At 42.4% G+C, this 21466-nt stretch overlaps 1 long non-coding RNA gene across 5 annotated transcripts; it reads left to right on the forward strand.

Annotated features, from left to right (window-relative positions):
• Positions 1–3719: 3719 nt before the first annotated feature.
• On the forward strand, positions 3720–19547 carry LOC110362405 (uncharacterized). Of its 5 annotated transcripts, XR_002419757.2 has the most exons (5): positions 3720–3851; positions 16219–16288; positions 17549–17802; positions 17999–18111; positions 19388–19547. It is a non-coding gene; the product is annotated as an uncharacterized LOC110362405 (long non-coding RNA). The 5 variants fall into 5 exon arrangements; XR_010474391.1 differs by having other exon boundaries at positions 17549–18111; XR_010474392.1 differs by having other exon boundaries at positions 17999–19547.
• The last annotated feature ends 1919 nt before the right edge of the window (positions 19548–21466 follow it).

Genomic DNA, 21466 nt, shown 5'->3' on the forward strand with positions numbered 1-21466 from the left:
TTCCTGGAGGGCTCTCTGTGTCTGGGAGAGCCTCGAGAGCTGCTGTATCCTACTAAGTGTAGTGACCAAGTGTTTATAATTCATTGTTGTCACAGCAGTTATGGTTTGTAAACCTTTGAGGTATTCCCCCCCTCTTCCCCTCTCCAGTTCCTTGTCTCCCAAACCAAAGTTGCTCTTCCAGTTGCTCAGTGGGTCCAGGAAGAAACGCTTCACAGTGTTTCCCAGGGGAAAGATGTACAGTTTGTCCTCCACGGTTAGTGCTCCCAGAAGGCCTGTGTGGTCACAATCATTGGAGATGCTTTTCAGAGAATTATTACGAAAAGCCAGGAACAATGGGGTTTTATTTTACATGATAGATCTTTTGAATCTTTCTGGATAAGCAACTAGACTGATCATTGTTTAACAACTGTGTGCGTGGGAGAGAAGTTTCTCTAATATCTGTGCTGTCCATGTGAGCTGGGTGGTGTGGGTGATGAGTCCCTCTGGGACAGCAGCCAAATGGCTACAGCTGGAGTGGCCCCAAGCGCGGCTGTTCCTCTGCTCTGGGGCTGCTTTACCATGGCTACTTTTCCCTCTGTGTAAGGTCTGTGGGGTTTTTTTGGCTTTTTTTTTTTTTTTCTTGGTAGTAATTACTGCAGACTGGTGAAATACCTCTTTGTTTCTGCATAAAACAGCTTGAGCACGTATTTGTGGCCTGCAGTAATTACTGCAGCTACGTGAAATTATGGTGCCTTTCTCTGATCGGATCTGATCTGGTTGAAGATGTCCCTGCTCAGGGCAGGGGCTTGGCCTAGATGACCTTTAAAGGACCCTTCCAACCCAAATTATTCTATGACTCTGTATTTTATATACATTTATACGTTTGTTTGTTTGTTTAAAAAAAATTCAAAACTTCTAAGTAGCACTTGGGAACTACTATAGGATCAATACTTCTACTATCATTCCTCCATGGTTATAGTGAACTCTGCATGAAGATTTCTAAACTGCTGATTATTGGAAGCTGATGTGGGGGAAGGATCGTTTCAAACTTGCCATATTTCTTATGCACTTTCCCTAGGGTTCTGGCAGCTGGCTGCTATGCTAGTGGTTGTAGTGTGGAGTCAGCCTTTGGTATGGCCCAAAGCAACTGCTGCTTGCAAGATTAGAGCCAAAAAGTGAAAATTTATGGAAATGTTGGAAACAAGGCAGGTAAATTCTGTTATTCATCCTAACCTATAATTCTAATAAATGTTCTTAATCATTGAAAGTGGTGATCCCACTTTCCCTCTTGCACACACTCCCTCGTTATGCTGATGCAGCCATTTGTGAGGCCATATGGTGAACTGTAGTGCATCTGATAAATAACCCTGGATGATATACATTGCCAGTAACTAGAGAAGATTATCCCTTTGTTGTTAGCTAGAAGCTGCACAGTTGTTTTCTATAACTCTGTGTAAGATATAGTCCCCCTTGAACGCTACGCTTTGCAGTGACTCGGCATGCTTCTAACATGGGGAAAAAAAAATCCATCTGCAAATAAGGAATTAGGTCATGATAGCCTTTCTGCACCCAAGGTCTTTTGAAAGATAAGGAATTTAAACGCTTCTATGCTTTGAGCCTTTCTTGAGAACATCCTGCTTATCTTTCGAGTAGTAATTGGTCCCTGGGCTTCTTTTATACATAGTTTTATAACATTGAGGGTGGTTTTTCATTGCAGCAGGCAGAAGCATCTGCTTTCTTACAGCCTAATTAGGAGTGTTATTTTGCAGCCCATAGGTATGCTATTTTGAATTGCCTTGTCTATGAATCCATGCATCCTCTCCTGTGTGTGTTGAAAAAAATTAACTTTCAAACTAACCTCTGCTGTTTTTACTACAGACACTTGTTAGGAACATTTTTTTTTAATTGAGCTAGCCTTCGTTAGTATCCACAGGTGCACACTTAGGGCTCTGATGTACAGCCGTGTAAGAAAATCAACATGTACAATAAGAGAAGCACAATCACTTATTAACCTGTTCTTACCAAGCTAAATTTTGACTTAAATGTTAACTTCATTGAAACCATAGATATGGTCTAACTTCTCTAAAGAAAACCCAAATAAACAAACAAAATTTCCCTTAAAAAATCAGTAACAAACCAAAAAAAAAATCCAGAAAAACTGTTCTGTGTTTCCGTAGGCCAGGAATAAGCAAGTATACTTATCTTCCCTGGCCTATTAAGTTTACCTGTCTTGCTTTGATATATATGAAAATAAGGAAGTCATGTTTCTGAGCACAAGTAACTGCTTGGCATCTCAGCAGGTGATCCCCTGGGAATGTTTCTCATCTAGGGAGGTTCTTTCATTTTCCTCCTAAAGTTGCCGTGGAGTGAGATGAGATACTGGCCTGAGAGCACTGTTGTTGATCTCACCTCCTATTGCAGTTTGTATGTGTAACAAAACAAACATATACCTACTGTCTTGACCCTAAATATGAAGTCTCTTACATATACTAGGCTCTCACAGTACTGTAAGATTAATTGTATCTCCAGTTTATGTTTATGCAAACAAATGCTGGTGTGTTGACTTTGATTAGGTGTCCATTAGGAATACATTCCATTAATAATTGATGTCCAAACACACAGGAGAGAAAAGGCTTGACCTCCAGAGATGGAAATGTTATTAATGCTTATATGATTCTATTCAAATCCTGGTAACACATCAGTTTTTATGAATGTCAGTGCATTTGTTTGTGCAGTGCACTCTGTGATACCAAGCTGCAATTTTCCCACAGGTATAAATGAGTTAATTTAATTAGAAACACAAGGTTTTGTGCCTATAGGGATAAAGTGGCTGTAAACTGGACTTGCAATAGCTCACACATATGTTCAGCTTTAAATTTTTGCAGAGTTGTTTTGCTTTCAGTAGACCCTTTCCTGTGAAAGCAGTCCTGCATGTGTCAGCATTTGTGAGATGAAGACAAGTAATATTGTGTTTTAGACTGTAAGTTTCTGCTGTATGGGAAACTGTCCCTTTCCTGGGAGGCGCAGCTGCAGCAGACCGGCTCCCTTCACACATCAGTCCCTCACAGACACAACTGCTGCTTTTACAGAGGAAACATTCGGGCCTATAAGCACAAATTTGTTTCATTATGTCCCAAATTTGACCTACATTGTTTTGTCCTATTTTCTCCTTTATAATCTCTTCTCACAGTCCATGTAATTTTGTGTGTGCTCTGCTTTGTTCTTCAAAGCATAGATTAAACCACACTTTTCTCTAAACAGATAAATTCCAGCACTATTGGGTCCTAGAGCAACCCTCCAATTTCATAGACCAGAGAGCCACAAAAAGAAGTATGGTTGAGCAGAAATTTTTAGTCTTGGATTTTTGCAAGGTCAGAATACCAACAATAATGAAAAAAAGAAAAGAAGTTGTTTGCATATATTAGTTAAGAATGTTGGAGAATAATACTTTGTCAAAAGAAAAGTAGACTGTAAGCTTATGACTGATTTTTGCAATTAAAATGTGAGCTGGGAGTCTAGACTGTTAGCTGGTGACTTTCCTGAACAGTAGAACTGAATAAATCTGTTTTCTGATTGATTTCTGCTCCGAACTGGAGTGAAACTGCCACTTGCATTCAGCTCCTTCCCAGCACAAGGGGATCCAGGCAGAAGGGTCATCTCCTGAACCCCTTCCCAGCAAAGCTCCAGCCTGTGTTTCTGTCTCCATGGGGACCAGGAGCTTTGCTGGTTCACAGGAACAAAACAAAGCCTGAGGATGGAAGAACCTCTCCTGAACATGGTGTGAGCTCTGGCTGGAGACTTTTTTGCAAGTGCTTGTGCCTCCAGTTCCCAGCAGTGGCCAAGGTTGCACCACGGTCCTTCCTTCTGTGGAGGTAGGAGCTGACTCTCTTGTACCCAACTCTACATTTTCCCAAAACCTGTTAGTGAGGCAGTACCTTTAGATCTATTTCTCTCAGACAAGTTTTACTGGAAGTGACTGATGATTTCAGAAATTATGATGGACTAGTCAGGTGAAAAGCAGTACAGCTGCACGTGCCTCATTTGATTCAGAAATCAGGATAAAACTGTTTTCTGGTTCAAGCTTTGTAAATCATGGATGCATTTTTTTTCAGCCGTTTCACAGCACCCTGGTATCCCACCACTACTGTGCTTCTACTCATCTCACCCAGTCAGTGCCAGGAAAATACCAGAATCTGCCATCTTTATCCCATTCTATAGCCAGGAAAATGGTTAAGGAGTTATTGAGGTGAAGCAACTTTGACTCTCTCTCTCTCTGCAGGAGTATGGATATGACTTGTGGTTCTCCAAAAGGTAGCAGGATGACTTGCAAAGAGATATGAGTCCCTCTGTAAACACACAGTTAGAAATGAAAGAAAATGAGGGTCCCATGCTCTCTTTGTTTGTGCATGGTCTGTTCACTTTGTGATGGCTGAATTTCAGAGGTATTGCAAATCAGGTTGAGGATTTGCTTTTGTGTGTCAATTCTGAGACCTTTCTGTCTGGTGGGGGTGGTTCGAAAGAGCCAGAGATCACCGACTGATTGACATGAGGGAGCCTGAGGGTATTCAGACAGTCATGGCCATGGGACATTCCCAACTCAAAGGGCTACTCCTGTTATTAACTAAACTTGATGCTATTGACTCCTCATTGGGCTGTTCAGCTGACAGCTGTGGTTGTAAGCCCCTTTTTTCTGAAGGGCAGTGTGCCACCCCAGTGGTGCTGTGGGTGTTCACAGCCTCAGCTGCCACGTTCAGGGACAGCAGGGCCAGGTACTGGCATTCAGCGCTCAGAGATGAGGTTAGGAAAAGCTTAAAGCAATAACAAGAGGCGACACCTCAATATTTAAGCTCAAAGGACTGGCTGAGGGTTGCCAGACAGGAGTCTGATGGATGACAGTTCACTTTTCTTGCCCTCTGTCCCTTCTCACCCTTTGCAGCAGCAGCATGAGTGTCAGAGTTGAAGTGCAAAAAGCTTTCAGCAAGTAAAGCCAAACCTTGATTAGAAGAGGTGCCAGGGATGAGATAACACTTGGATTTGGTATCAGCAGTTCGTCCTCTCCTGCAGCAGTCACACAGAATATTTTGACTTACTACAATAATTTCCTGTGGGGCAATGTTTGCTGATTTGATACAAATGATAGCAACAGGCTCCATCAGGAGTTGCCCTGAATGTTTGTTGATTTATTTAGTCCCACAATGAAGACTGAGTGAGCTATTATTTCAAAAGCCAAGCTGGATCCAGCATGTATTTGTATCAACACGCCAAAGATGACACAACCAGTGGCTCACCCAGCCCAGCAAAGTGGGGTTTTGCTAATGTTTTATTTGGTCTCCACGTTTGGCTGGGAGGCAATAAATGTTCTTGTGATGCCTCATCTTTATGAACAGTAAAGGAAAAACATTCTCTGTGTGGGGGTGGCACTGCTGTGTTCGGCTCATTTGGCTTCTACGTACCTCTCTTCTGCATAGGTTAAAGTGGGAGATGTCACTGTGAGGACAGACTTTGGCTCCCTGAGATGTTGCAGTGATGGAGACTGCCTGCTCTCCAAATGCAACTGGGAGCTCCTTACAATTCCTGCCGTGTTTGGAAGTGATGAGGAGAGCTGGTGGGTATCTCACTGATGAGGTCCTGGTGGTCTTGGTCAGCCAGTGTGCAGCAGGGGTGCCCACCCGCTTAGGGGGGCTCTTCACAGGCTCCACACCACGGCTCTCCCTGAGAGCCCACAGGCGCTGACACATCTTTCCAATTATGGGGTTTAAATTTTTGTCCCCTTGTTTTTTAAGGAACATTTTTGACATTGTCACAGTTGAAGCAACTGGAGCTTTCTTTGATCCAGGAGTGAAGCTGACTCAGCTCTGCTTTGCCCAGTTTTATTTAGAGACCATGACTACCACTTCTGAAATGTTATTTGTAAATGCTATATTATTACATTATCTGCTTCTCCATCTGCTAAATACCATGGTTCCGGCAGCAAAAATACCACTGTCTGACACTAGCAGCTGTCAAAGTTCTTATGTAGTCTTCTTCAAAAAATAGTAAAACCTGATACTGCTAAAGATAAGCCAAGTTTTCTTACAGTAAAACTTTCTTTGGGTGTGGTTTTAGGAATGTTACTATTTATAGCACCTCTGGATTTTTGCTCCTGCAGGAGGGAGGTTGTATGCATCTATAATTTTAAGTACAATTATTTGCTTATTCCTGGTTTAAACAATGTTACGTTACTGTTTATAACCCATGTACAAATATACAACGCTCTGTGTAAACCTGGCCTCAGCATGGTTGCTCTCCAGCCCCGGGAGACAGCACCCATGACCAGGCTGCTTCACACAGGGTAAAATAATTGCTCGGGCCAAAACCATCTTTTGTGTAACCCAAATGACTTCATGGCAAATCAAGAGTCAAATTATAAGCATAGTGCACGAAACAGGAGATGCTCTGAACCAAGTCCTGTGTATCACACAGAAGTGAAACTTACAATTCTGTAGTGAATAGTGCAGCTAAGTATGAGTGATAATTGGGACACCAAATTAAATGAAGCATTGTTTATATTAATTGAGTAGTTTTGAAGACTTCTTGGAGCCAGGTGTCCCATTAATAAGCATCACCTAATGGACTGTATTCCCCAGGAAGCCTTTCAGCCTCAGCCTGGCATGAGGAAACAGCCAAAGAAGTTCTGCAACACTGCGGCTCCATGGCGCTGCATGCAGACAAGCTGTGTGACTGCAGGAGGTGCAGGTACCACATCCCTGGTGCTGGCTGCTCTCACACCTTTGTCCCCACGGGCTCAGCACCCACTAGTCCTTCAGCCTGCCTGGAAAATTACTGAAGGGCCAGATTCTCCTGAGCACAGCCCAGCAGGGACAGGGGTGATGCTGTGACAGCCATCAGCTGCTCTTGGGTTGGGTCTGCCCTGAGTGGAGGCAGAGAGGTGAGCAGTGGCCCACGGCAGCTCCTGGTCCTATGAGTGCTGGAAGACAGTGGCAGCACTGGCGTTTCTCCTGGTGTCACACAGGCATCTCCCTGCTCAAGACCGGGGATGTGTAAATAATGTGTTGCAGAAATGCATGCTTTAGGGCTAAAACCAGAGGTGGGAGGGGGTTGTGCTGGAGCCCAGGCTCTTCCTGGTGGCAAAAACTGCAGTCTGCTGCCAGGTAAAGCATGTTATTGATGGTGTGGTGTTTGTTTATTGTTTTGTGGTGGTGGTGGTTGTGTGTGTGTGTTTGTTTGTTTGTTTTCCCTGTCAGTGCTAGCACTCTTAGTGCTGCCAGGCGGCAGCTGGTGGGAGCCGCTCTGAGGGGTGGCACAGCACATTCCCTGCATGGTACATGGTGCTCCTGGGGCCCACCCTTGCCCCAGCGCCTCGGCAGCATGGCAGTTGGTTGCCCACTGGCTATGTGCCATCCTGAGGGCTCCCCAGCCACCATGGCCGCCTTCCTGTGCAGCACTGATCCTGCCCGGCCCCTCAAAGCCCTTTGCTGGGGGCTGGGTATGGGGTGGTTTAGGGGGAGGGCAGGCAGAGGAGTGGGAAGATGGGGCTGTTGATAAGGATCCAACTGCCAAACCGGTCTGAAACCCTGTGATTTGGCACAGCACAGGGCGCTGTAGCTAACAACACAAAAGATGAATAATTGCAGGTCATGGCATTCATTCTCCCAATTTAAAAATGATTAAGCTCTCAGTGAGGGCAGGCAGCTGCAGGTTTGGGCTGCCTTCATCCCCCTGGCAATGGTTAATGCGGCACTGATGGCCAGCAGGACGGAACAGTCTGGCTGGTATGTGGGCACCTCTCCTTTTCCTGCAACACCCTTGCCTCTGAACGGGGCCACCTCAGGACCTCCCCAACCCCTCACCCCAGTTTTGGAGGAGATTAGTGAGTGACATGAATGCTGAGGGTCCCCCTTCTCCTGCTGCTTGTTTCTCCACGGGAATTAGCAGAGGGGATGTAAAGCTGCAATGTGGGGTAAGTTAGGCATGCCTGCCTTGGGGAGATGGTAATGGAGGGGCAGGGTGAACATGAAATGTGGGCTCAAAACAGGCAAGCCCCACCTGGATTCTGCTGCACTGCTACCTCCAGTCACTGGGCCATGGGGCAGAGCTTTAGAGGGGTTTATGGGCTAGTCCACCTGTCTAAATCAACTTTAGCTTTGTATTTGAAAGTAACAGATTTGTTTAAGTAAGACAAAATAGCTAATGTCTGGGAGCAGGGAGTTTTTTATAACATTAGTGAAGGGGCAAGTAAAAATAAAAGGGCCGGTTTCCAAATAGAATATTGTAAGCTGTATAGAAATATCTCTTACCAGGACTGTCTTACATGATTTTGCATTCTACCTCATTGCTTGTGAGGTACCACATGTGCTTACAAGTGAACGTGTTTTTAAAAGAGAAACAGTAGCTGCTGTGAGTTACTGCAGAGGCTCGGACTGAACAGGAGATCCTGAGGATACTGATAGTAAGCGTGGAAATGTTGAATTTGGGATCACTGCAGTATATGTTGAGCTAAGGGCCTGTGTGAGTCTTGCTGTCAATCCATAGGGGCAATGCTGTGGTACAGTTAACGTGGCACCTCAGCGCCTGAGTCCTATGAGCAGGACGCTGAAGCTAAAACAGGAGGGAATGGAACCACGTGTGTTTGAGAAATGTTCCTTTCCTCCGACTGCTGAAGGTCCTTTAGTCCTTTCCTTGTTGGACTCTAAATGTCTACCGCCTCCTTTTTTTTTTTTTTTTTCCATTTCACTGAGCAATCCTTTGCTAACCCTCTTTCTGGCTGAGTCCTGACTTGCACAGAGACATCTTTACATTTTATTGTATATATGGAGGTCTTTTCTTTGAGCCTTTGCTCTTAGTAATTTTGCTGTTTTCTAGAGAAAATAGCCCTGTCGAACTTTTTCTTTTAATAAAGAAAAGCAAGGACTGCCTGAACTTTGACCTGAGAGAACAGTGTCCTCTGGTGACTTGCAGCAATCTGAGAGGAGCTAAGCTTAGGTTTTTCAAGGCAGAGCACATTTTCAGGACACTATCTACCCTCTTTTTGCAAAAACTAAAATGTTGCATACCAAGCTATGATTTACAGCTCTGTCAGGCAGATTTGAAAAGTATTCAATACGTCTTACTGTTAGGATTCACTCTACTGCCTAGGGCTGGTCATACCTCACCGGGAGCTGTTTATGGGATATAAGCATTCATTTAGTTTGGAGTTGAGTGATGACAGCTTAGAATTGGATAAAGTTATCGTTCTGTAAGGCTTCATGTTTCTCTTCTTTGTTCTCTCAAAGATTCCTGTGTAATTTTTCTATGTTACTTCCAGCATCACTGTCTGTACCTTTTTCTTTTATTGATTTCCTTCTCTTCATTTCTTTCCCATAACATGTTTTACATTTTTACTATAGGCTTTCTTTTTCCTTTTCTGATTTCTTTCCATCAGGCTCTATTTTTTGTGTTCTTATCACCGTATAATCTATGATATTTTAATGCAGTCCTTTCCCTTCTTAAACACACAACTCCTCAACTGCTTCAGATTCCTGTTTACGCTCAGCCACCCCACTGGCTTTGGGCATGTGGTTCAGATGAGAAAAATGAAAATATAAGGAAAGTCTTGCATTTGGAAGAAGAATCAAGTGCAAAAATAGAAATGGCTATTACAAATCCAAACCAGTGAAAAATATTGGGTCACAAACCAGATACAAATCACTAGGCTGTTGCAAGCAGAGAAGAGAAACACAGGTCTTATTCTGAGATATGTTAATGGGACTATTGCTCCAGCATTGTGGGGGACAGGCATCTTACTCTCCTTGACAGTGGGAGGCCACATCTAGGGCACTGCATTGAACTATCTGGACAAACTGGAAGGTGTTCAGAGGACAGCAACACTCCTGGCAGCTGTAGAAAACGTGGCCTCTGAGGAAAGGCTGGAAGAATCAATCTGGGCACTAGACCTATCTCATTAGGGAGGATAAGCACCATTACTGAGTGTTTCAAAAAGACAGGGTGTGTATGTGGGAGCCTCTGAGTATAGTTTGCGCATCAATTTAGGCACAATAATATTAGGTTTCTTCCAGTGCCATGTTCTGGGGCATTCCTATGTTACTGCAGATGCCTGGTTAGGGCTATGCATCTTTCAACCTTCTTGTTTAGCAGGAGGAGGTGGAGGAAGGCAGCCTGCAGCCACAGCTTGAGTCCTCACAACCACCGCTGCCAAACTCTGCTTCTGGTTCTGCTACCAGTCCTGAGCAGTGTTCTCTGCAGGTTACAATTCTTGTCCTTCTTGAAGGATTTAACAGTTAAACTCTCTTTCCTGAAGCAGGCTGAGGTCTATGTGTGAGTGGGACTAAAGATGTGCAAGTAACCTTACATTACCATTAAGAAGGCACGAAGGATAAACTATCCTGGCTGACGTGTAAATATTTGCAGTTACAAATAACAGCAGGAGTAACTGGAAAAATATGTAAGGCACTCAAGATTTTCTGTTGTCTTTTGAAGTTTGCCACAAGAAACATGCTGGAAGGAGAGGGCGCTAGTGCAGGAGAGTGTGGGAGCTGTGGCTCTGGTGATGCAGAGCTGCCTCCTGGCTGCTCTCCACAGCCCCAGGTGAGGTGGGTCTGGGTTTGCCCACCAAGGGGGAATGCAAACACTCTTGGAGTTTTAAATGCGCAGAGAGAGAAGAGGACCAATGGGCTGCCACATCTAAGGCAGAGCTGTTCCCAGCAGTGTATTCCCAAGCACTTTGTTTGGTTTAATTTTAAATAATTCTCACTCTGGCTTTCCCTGCTTCTTCTGGGAGGCTTGGTTCACTAGGTCTGTTAGTGCAATTAGGGACTGGACACAACAGGCCACTTCAAAGACCTTGATCCAAAGGGCATTTCCCTGGCAAGTTGATGTGGCTTCTCTCTTACTGTATGGGAAAAGCTGCATGAGCAAAATATGAATGCCTGAGAGTGTGGCATTTCCTAGAGAAACTTCCTTTTGCCATGAAAAGCAGGGGTGTCCATGTGGTGCTGCAGTCTGGTGAGCAGTAAATCTGCAAAGCAGAGCTGCAAGGCTCTGTGCTACAGCCAGGATGTGTGGCAGAGCATCCTTTTCTAGAGGTAGAACATGAATAACTGGAGGAACAGAGGCACTGCTGATCGCACAAAGGCAGTCAGCATGCCCCCCTACTCCTCAAAACGTGCTTGTGGGTCAGTGGCATCACACACAGCTGCCTGCTGGAGGTGGTGGATGTCTACCTTGTACCAAATCCTACCAGGGCTGCTCTTGGATAGCAGGGTGCCTGGGAGCAACTTCCTTAGGATTTGAGTTTCAGCCTCCCTTAAACATCAGTTTTTGTCTCTCTCACCTGAAGAGGTGCAGGACAGCTCTGGCATTGTTTGGACCAAGCTGAAAGCCCAGAATGAGTTATTTCTTGCTGCATGAATTTGGAATAGGCATGTTCTCTGCATTGTCCTGCTAATAACCTTCTGCTAGATCAGAGGACAGCCAGTGCAGTGAGGGAAGATCACTTTTCAGGGAAAGATTCCTGGCATATGCCAGAGCTGTTATGGGGATGTTGTCTGGCTTTGGTCAACTAGTTTTTGTTTGATAATGTGGGAAATGATCATGATCCACTTTCAGATTTCAGTATGAAGTAACATAAGACACCATCTCTTGGTGTTAGCGGGAAATGACTCTATGTATGCTAGACAGAATTTGGGCATGGGAAACCAGAACATCCATATGCTGAACAGTATTATGCTACCCTCCCCATGTACTTTTCTAGTTAGTCCCTTATAATTGAATATGCTCAAAGTAGGGGTGGGCTGTGCTATGTTTCTGGCACTTGTGGAAGTTGAAGATCCTGCTAGGAGCATAAAGCTGCCGAAACCATCAACTGCTCGTTGCATTGCTTGATGCCATCAATCACTGTTATGCCACAGCAGCTGGGGAAGGTACAAGTGTGCTAGAAATGTTTTGGCAAATAGCGGTGCTGTTGGGGTGCATGGCTGCAGTCCGGAGGGGGTTCTACTGCAGCGGTGAAACCACAGCCCCTGGGTAACCCCCTTGCCAGCACTTTGGATGAACGTCCCTGTAGGACATGTGGCTGAAAGGGATATACAGCTCACCCTGGGTGCCGCATGTTACAGCCTGGCTGTTAACCTAGACCGTGAAGGGTTTACACTTGTGTTAATGTGCAGAACCATGAGCTATGGCACAGGTTCATCTGCTGGGGAAGGGACAGGACATACCCCCACAGCTCCAAGGGCTGCAGCTACATCCAGCCACTCTTCAGCCCATAACCAGTGAGTGCAGATACCTTCAGAGGGATGGACTGTAGCTGAGTGCCCACAAATCTTCCAGAGGTTTGATTATTCCGCTTACACAAACTTTGTTAAATTGTACAAATTCTTTCTTAGACTATCTGACCTATCACATCCTCACTCTATTCAAACTGCTCTCAGTCACCACACCTCAGTGTATAAAGCTGGCCAAACAACTGCACCTTGCACTGTCTGTGCACAGTGTTACATGGGCTGTCAGCCCCTGTCAAAGGCCTGGAGCAAGTCAGAGCTGAGGAAAAAGGAAGAAGCACTTAATTTGAAACAAAACCAACAAAAAAAAACCCCAACCAAACAAACTACAACAGGTACAACAGGTGAAGTTTCTGACTGTAGAGGCTTGTGCTATACCAAAATGCAGGTATTGGAATTTCCTAGTTAGAAACATTTCTTAAAAATAATTATTTTATGAAATCTTTAAAAAGATAAATTGTACAACAACAAAAAAAGCCCCACAGCCCATTAATAGGATACTTATTTCTCTGTTTCATTTAGCTAAGAGCACTGCAGTGGAGATGAGTTCTGAAATGTGTGGATTTCTGCTGTTGGATTGCCATCGGCCATGCTTGGCACAGGAGCTGAACGTCACAGCCTTCTGACAACTTTGCAGAGGGCTGCAACTCCTGTTGCCATGGAAATGGACCTGAGCTCACTGAAAGATGGGTAATGGGCTCTAGAATCATCACTCTTTATACTGAAAAACTGCTGGGGTGACATCAGGTAGTAGTAATAATAATAATAATATCAGACCTTGTAGAAGACACTCTGATTTTATTTTATATCTGTGTTGTGTTCATGTTTGTATTTATTATCTTGTTAAATATAACTCTCCCATTCGTATAGTGCTTACTGACCACAGCACTGACCAGACCCAGCAAAAGGGAGAACATCACTAAGAAAATGGATCTGAGGATTGTTTGCTTTAACCAGGCATATGGACACAACTGACCACTTCTTTTGTCATGACTGTCATTTTCCATTAGTCCAGAAGTGTTTGCTTTATCCATTGCCATTACAATATATGACAAATTTCAATATAATTATGACCCCATTAACGTCCTTTCATTTTGCTGTGTTCAGCTTTGCTCTAGTTTCACAGAGTTCTTAATTGTACTGAAAATGTTTCCCTCAAGCATCTTGCTAACGTGTTACTAATCAAACAATGCTGGCAAGGAAAATTATGCTATGCAGATAAACTTGACCATGAGAATTTAAACTGTAAAAAAGTTAAAGCTTTTAGGGAAAAACTGTGGCTGTACTCACAGGGTGAAATGCAGGGCTGCAAAGAAAATAAGAGTTAGAACCCATCTTCCTAGCCTAGGTTTTGTGGAAAAACCTTCCACATCAACCAAGAGTCCTGCGAAAACAAAGTACTCATATGTCAGTTTTAACTTTGGAATATTTTAATAGGTTTCTCTTAGAATATTTACCTTTATTGAGTTAGCAGAAGAGTAACATTTTACTCTAATATCAGCTCTGGAGAAACAGTATTGTATACTAGGAACAATTGTGGTTTTTTATTACTGCAGCATATTAAGATATGATTGTGAAATGCTTTTAAATATGAGCAGCAAGTATATAAATACATTATAGCAAAATGAGATGTATGCTTTTAATTCCTGGAGAAATCTGGCCCTCTTAGATGGAAATAAAGCTGAAGTTAACAGTGTGTAGGTACTCTCTACCTTAATTTGTATACTCATAGCATGCTTAATTTTATTTAATGATCAGCTATTTTGTGGGTAGATAAATGGGTTTTGAGGCTATTTACTTTCAACATGTCCTTTGTCAACCCTTTTTCAAGTTAAAGAAAAAATTCTGTAACCATTTTAATTCATTTTCCAAAGTCTGACTTGTCTCCTTATGGTGCCTAACAACATTAATCAGAATTATTTCCAAGCCTATACAGAGAGTTCCTGCTATATTTGCTTAAGAAGTTTTCTAAATTTTGTCTGTTATATTTAGAAGGAGCTCTGTGGCAGAGATTGAGTTTGCACATTCAGAGGGGATGCTGGTAATGAAGGAAGTTAATGTTTCTGTAGTAAAAGTCATTAGGCATGCAGCCAAATTCAGATCTTATAGTCTTCCTCCAGGCCATGCTTGCAAGACTCAGGGTTATTTTAATGATATTGGTGCTTTCAAGTGGATTTTATAGGAAGAGGATTGCACTGTTTCCCTTCAGTGACTACTTTTTTCAAGCTCATAGGCCAAGTAAAGGACCACTGATAGTTAATTTCTGCAGAATCTTTTCACACCTGCTTTTGCATGGGTTTTGTACATACTCATCTTAAAGCCAGGACTGTAATATAGAGAGCTGATCTGGTGCAGACTGCCACTTGCAGAACAGAGTTAAAGTTCTCCAAGCCACTCTCAAATTAGCACAGTCCTTTGAGGTTCTATTTACAGACACCTTCAATCTAACCCGTGGTCTTTTGATGCTCAGGAGATATTCAGGACTGGAGTGGACAGGTTAAGAGCAACATTCAGGAGAGACAGCCAGTACAAATCTCTAGGAAGAGTCTTTCGCAAGACTTGTCTCTTCAGAATGATCTGAAACCTGCATCGACTTTTCCTTATGTTAGCTCCCAGTTTCAACCTGAATGAAGTCAATGGCAGTTCTCTCACTGACTTTGAAGAAGCAAAATTTTGGCAGCTAGAGGAAAATCACTGTGAAGAATAATGATACAATATAAACACTTCTGTTAGAAATGCAGAATGTAAATAACACTGGTTTATAGCATTCATTTAAATCCCCAGGCACTGATAGAAAATAGGTCTCCAAATAACCTAAATAGTTTGGCACATTAAACTTTCAGCCCTTACGAATACTGGTAGTGTTTCAAAGAATGCATTTTTAAGTGAGCAGTAAAAAGCAATTAGGCATGTAATTGTTGTTTTAGAGATTCAATCCAATTCTCACTGCAGTCAGTAGGAGTCTACATTTACTTTATTGGAGACTGAGTTGGGTCCTTACATGTTAGAAGAGAAGGAGGGGCAAAAGAAAGGGAGAGTGAACCTGTACAAGATCAGAATTGGGAATTTCCTAAGTCTACATAAAATGCACACAGCATTTGAGACAGCAGACATCTTTTATTACGCAGAAAGCATCTACTAACCACGACAGAACAAGGTTCTCTTCTCCTTTCCATACAATGCCCCTTCTGTCACTCAACAGCCATATAAAGGGTAGTAGACTTTTCTGAACTTCCTAAAGAAGTTCACTCAGTTTCTCTCTGTCAGATGTCATGACACATAATTTAAACTCATATTTCTGTATTTGACAAGTAGCACAAATATTGCCATTAAGGCAATGTATAAACCTGTAACAGGCTAAACCCTATAGAACTTATATTTAACTTATATTTAGACCAGACATGAGTGATATCTAAACAGGCACATGGAAAGCTTTGAAATATATACGTTATGATGTTACTTTGATTAAAAGTAAAAACTGTATTTAGTTTTTAAGGTGGAAATTGGAAAGATAAACTATATGGAGCATTCACAATTACATGTGAGTATCATGAATGCTGTATCAATGTCTACACTGCCAAGATCTGAATCCAGGTTTATAAGTGTTTAGTTGCCCCTTGGTTGATGTGCAAATATATAATGGCTGTGAATAACAATTTAAAACCCAGCGCCCTGGACAAACCTTTAAACTTTCAAGTTGTTGGGAGTATATCTGAGAGGAAAAAATATTACAATAAAATTACACTACAGTCTTGTAACAAGTGTATTTTTTTCCTAAGGTATGGCAGCATCTCATTCACAGCATTTTGTTTCCTGCAGAAATGCGACTGCAGCAGACACTTTTGTCATTACCAAGTCAGGGTTAGGTTCATTACTTTAGCTGAACTCCAAATGGAATAGCAGAAGATAGATGTAAAGTAACTACTCAGAGGTCTGGTGGAGTAAACACTTTCTTTTTCAGAACAGAAAGAAGGGCAATGAACATCTGCTCAGCCTGGTGTGAATAGAAGCTCTCCATCCACAATTTAAAGGTGAGACTCTGAAACCAAATATGTCAAACCATATTCTCCTCTTGAAACTTACATTCAGTACAGGAAGAAATGCTATAAAGCTACACAGTGCAATGTTATTTTAATCACATGAATGATGGCCAGTAAGGAGACATGATGCAACTCACTTGAGTGACATGGTAAAAATAAGTTTCTGAGGATTTATAGCAACTGAAGTATTACTTCTGGTGATTTATAAAACTGCACACAGATCTTTCTCTAGACAATCAGAGGAACCAAACAGAACATAGCTACCATGAGGTATTACCCTTTGTTTGACCTCATTTGTCACAAGAACAGGGCCTTTGGATCAAATGTGTTTGCACCAAGACTGACTTTGCCTTCCCTATAATTAGTTGCCAACTGCAATAGGGCCTCAGAGAAATAACTTTTTTATTATTAGACTTTAGAAAATCTATTTTACTCTTTTCACTGAGGTGCAAACACACCCCATTTTCAAGGAGAAGTATTATTTCTCACCACCAAAAATAAAGCAATCAAGGACAGAATACGTGATGCCCGAGCCGGCCACAGTATCCCAGAGAAACCCTGGGGCAGGAGTGCTTTAAATTTTGCTGACCGGCCACTGGATGCCACTGTTGTTCCACTGAAATTCTGTAGTATTTTCATCTTCTGACTGGCTTACTACCCCTGAAGAAGGGAGCTTAAATAGTATTGGTAGGTGCAATCTTCTGAAGAAAATAAGCTATTAGGTTTAAAATTATTAGTGGCTTTTACTTTGCTTAGACATTTGACTTTCCTCCTCTCTCAGAGCCCCTTCTCGCTAGGAATCATAGCACCAATCTTTCCCTTCAAAGGCCCTGGTACTCCTGTATTTTTGACTCAAGAAAAGTTATTTCAAATTCATATTCTGGTCATGCAGGATATTTAGGTGTCATTCAGAAAAAGAGGAAGAGATGAATGACCTAACACTGGCCCCCAACAAACCGGGGGCCCAACCAGGGAAGCCAGTTGGGCAGACTATTGGTGGCCCATCTCCACCCTGCCCCATGTCCCACGGTCCCCAGCTGACAGAGGCTGCAGCAGAGCTCTCAGCCTCTCTCAGGAGTAAACTCAGAGCTACGTGTCAGAGAGACTTTAAGATCAGAAGAAAAAAATGTTGAAAAAAATGCAAATTTTTTTCTGACCATTTTGTGTTATGTTTCTTTTAAAAGACTGTACTGTTTTCAACACTTTTAAATGTATATATGTATTTGAATCCAATTCTGCCTCTGTCTGCAGGATCACAGGACATGGATTGCAGTCTTTCTCACCATCTGCAGGTCTGAGTGTGTGGCTCCTCAAGATCTCTGCTCTCTGCAAGCCCATGGGAAAACCCTGCAGCTCTCAGGACACGGTGCTGAGGTGTTCCCAGGATCACACCATAGTTCTGCAGCTTCCCCGAAAGGGAAGGGTTTTCCCTTCACCTCTGTGATAAGCCACGGGGATGCAGCGCTGCCCCAAAGCCTCCACACACTGGCATCCCAAGACACCAGGTCTGTGTATTATGTCACGCTGGTGCTTTCCATGATTAAATTCCCGGTTGGAGCTGGCACTGAGCCCTGCTCTAGCAATAGACAGTGTGACCCTCCTCTGCTCCCAGCTTTTCTTCAGGCATTCTCCTGTGCAAGCTCTCTGCACCACAACCTCTCTGTGCCGTGCAGCCATACTGTGTTTTTTTCTCCTTTCCAGGAGACAACTCTCCTAATGGCGTTGCCAGGAGGAACAGATGTTCCCTCTTAGCAGCTCTAGTTGATATTCCAGAGGCAGTCACCTCCAGCAAAAGGTGAAAATGACAACTGCAGGTAGTAATTTCTTAAATCCTCTACTCTAAAACTTTGCACTAAATCAGATAATTGTTACATACTGGCACCTAACTGCAGCACTACAAAAGTAGGTTTTCCCTTTCCTATAAACAGTATAAAAGACAAATATAGGTGCTATTTTTTCTTATGAAACACACACACTCATCTTGCTATTGGCAATTCCATGCACACACAAAATAGTGGATGTCTGAAATTAAAATCAGGATTGCTTTATCCTAGCCAAGGGATCTGTAACCTCATTTTGTAACTGCCTTTCAAAATCCAGCAAGTGTACTTCAGTCAGAAGGGAAAGGTGACTGTCATCTATGCAGATGTGGAGACAAAAGTGTCAGTATAGTTTATGATTGAACCTAAAACAAATCTTCTCCGTGGCTCATATTTTTTCTTTTGCAACTTTTATCAGTTGATTTTAGTACGGCAACAAACCTTTTCCACCATGCTTTCTGATACTATTTATTTGAAAAAAGGTGGGTTGTGTTGTGGGTTTGTTGGTTGGTGGGTTTTTTGTGTTGTTGTGTTGTTGGGGTTTGTTTGTTTGTTTGTTTTTCCCTGTGTCTTCCTTTCCACCCCAGCTGTTTAAAAAGCTTCATTTGGTTATTTTGGCTTCATTTCAAAAGGGCACTCTTTCACTTCTAAATCCAAGTGTACAGTGTAGAATACCAGTTTTCATTTTAAAGGGACCTGATATAATAATAATCTAGGTGCCCTAGTAGCACGTCACAGCCTAGACAGGGACTGAAGAGTTGCCTAACACAATTTTTACTGTGCCCACAGCAGACAACATAAGATCTTGTTTCTATGAATGTTCAAAGAAATAACCCAAGTTTACAGAGTGGGACATTCAGGTGTTTGTTGGAATACAGCCCCTGATAACAATTTTACAAAACTCATTTCACTTAAGGACATTTTAAAAGATCCATTTGTTGGCCTTAATCCATTTTTAAAGCAGCTCACTTTATTTCTTCCAATAACAGAAAATCTTTCTTAAACTATTACTCTAGAGACCAGTAAGAACCAGTTACTCATCGTTGCCTTTCCTGTTCTGGACAGAGAGCTATTATGCTAGCTGTATTTGTCATGTTTAAACTGTGTACAAGTGCACGAGCTGTTTATTTGTGCAGGTTTCAGATCAAGAACTAAGGAGAAAACAGACTGCACTACCAAGATTTTCTTATTCTCTTCAAATATTTAAATTTTATAATATTTTTACAATATTTTCTTATTTTTTAGTTTTGTCTTTGCTTTTCTGTTGCAGGCGCAGTGTGCAGGAGGCATGCCAGCTCTCTGCAGAGACAGCTTGTCCTGGCAGGGCTGAGATACAGTTCCCCTCCATATTGTTGCCCTTAAAATTTATTTTAAACAGTAACTATTTCATTTTTAAGATATTAAATTGAATATTGCATCTTTGCAAAATAGTTTCCTTTCAGCTGGTAATCTATCTTGACATTTACTTTTTCTAACAAGTAAAGGTACTTGTGCAGGTGAAGTTTAAGTTGCATGTAGGAACACCAGCACTTGTCAGACTGAGGGGTGATATAGAATCACACACACAATTGTTTCCTTAGGCTTCTTCTGAGTTCATGCTGACACAAAAATGAAAGGATTTTGATTTAAGTGTCTTTGAGCAGTAAACCCATCCTAGGTCAGACCATGCTCCAGTGGTGTGACATGAAGCACCTCTCTTGGGAGAGGCATCGTTTGAAACTATTTGCAGCTGAGGATGCTTAAAAACTGGAGTACCAGCTGCATTCACCACGGATAACTGTAGTTTAATTGCTCTGCAAGCTAGTCACAAGACCAGCTAAGGGGAGGATAAAATCATTACATTACGTTGCTTTTCTGACAGTGTTACTTTGTGGGCCTCAGGTTGAAAGGGCTGTACTGTGGTTAAACATGATTCTAGAATTTTCTTTTCCTAAATATTTCACTGTGTGGTTGATAGTGGCACCAGCTGAAAGCTTTCATTCTTTTCTTCTGGCATGTATATAATCCTTTCTGCAGTCAATAAATGGTGCTGCAGGCAACTTTCTCATGGAAGGAGATTTGTACCTGCATGCAGTGTCACTCTTGGTAGCTCCTAAGTCTGCACTGCTCCACAGGAGTGCAAAATGAACAGTAAGCTCGTGAGGGAGTCAGGGACATATTTCTATTGAAATATAATATCCTAATGATCTGAAATTGGAGCAAAGAAAACAAATTACAGCCCTCCATTATGGAATGTACTTCACTGAAAACACACTTAACTCTTTGGTGTCTCAGTTCCCACACGTTTAAAATTATAACAACACTCCTGCTTCTTTTTATCTGATAACCCTTCAAAGTTTGGGGTTTTGCGTGTTATTTTGGGATGCTGATCAATGGCACAGATATGTTTATTTGCTGACAATAAAAAGTCTCATTTTCATGACTGGGAAGAGGTCAGATAAAATGGAGACTGTTTCTGTGGACACTACACTAATACTCTTCATTCACCACTTTCCCCTTAAATGCTATTTTGCAGTTTTTTACAAGCTGTGGGACCTTCTCTTCAATTTTATGAGTGTGAGATGTTGAACAAATTAGTGTTTGTGAAGCTTTTTCAGATGGAGGTTGAAGCAGACATGCAAAATACTGCACATATTCACTGATGATGGTGTGTGTGTAGCACAGGACAGGGTGGGAAGAAGAACAGCTGTTTCATGGCATGAGTTGCTATAGCTACTAAGATCAAAATTAGTTGAATTAGATGGCATTGTGTGTACTGCTCCTTACCTCATGGAAGTAGTCCCTTGAACCAGAAACAGTCTGAAATATTTCAGAAGTGAATCTGAGTTGCTGCAGACATTGTAGCCATCTGATGTTTTATCCTCCTCCAAAGGACTTTGGGGTAAATCCAATACAAGCTTTCCTGGTGCCTGTCTCCCAGAGCAGAAAGCAAAATTTGGGTGCCTATGGTGCCTGTATCATGCACAGAGACAGGTTAAATGAGGTGAATATCTGCTCATGTCTTTGAGCAGAAATAAGGTTGCAGAGACAGAAATGTGAGGGTGTAACTGCATGAAAGGGATGAGTGATCTAATGCCTCATTGACACTAGAACTGCGAAGTCCCATTCCTCTCCCCAGTCTTTCTTTTCCCTCTCTCCTCCCCTGGGTTATCTTGTACTGGCTCTAGCATATGTGAAACCCTCTGTGAGCCAATTCATGCACTAAGCTGTTAGAGAACTAGCCCAACAAAAAACCAAAATAGAATAAATAGAATTAGCTAGCTGAATTGATGCAGCTGAGGGCCTGTGCCAAAGCATAATACTGCAGACAAGTTTGGGGAGGAGGAGTGAAAGAGTGACAGCCCACGGT

The sequence above is a fragment of the Columba livia genome, chromosome 8 (assembly GCF_036013475.1).
Source record: "Columba livia isolate bColLiv1 breed racing homer chromosome 8, bColLiv1.pat.W.v2, whole genome shotgun sequence".
Taxonomy (NCBI): Eukaryota; Metazoa; Chordata; class Aves; order Columbiformes; family Columbidae; genus Columba; species Columba livia.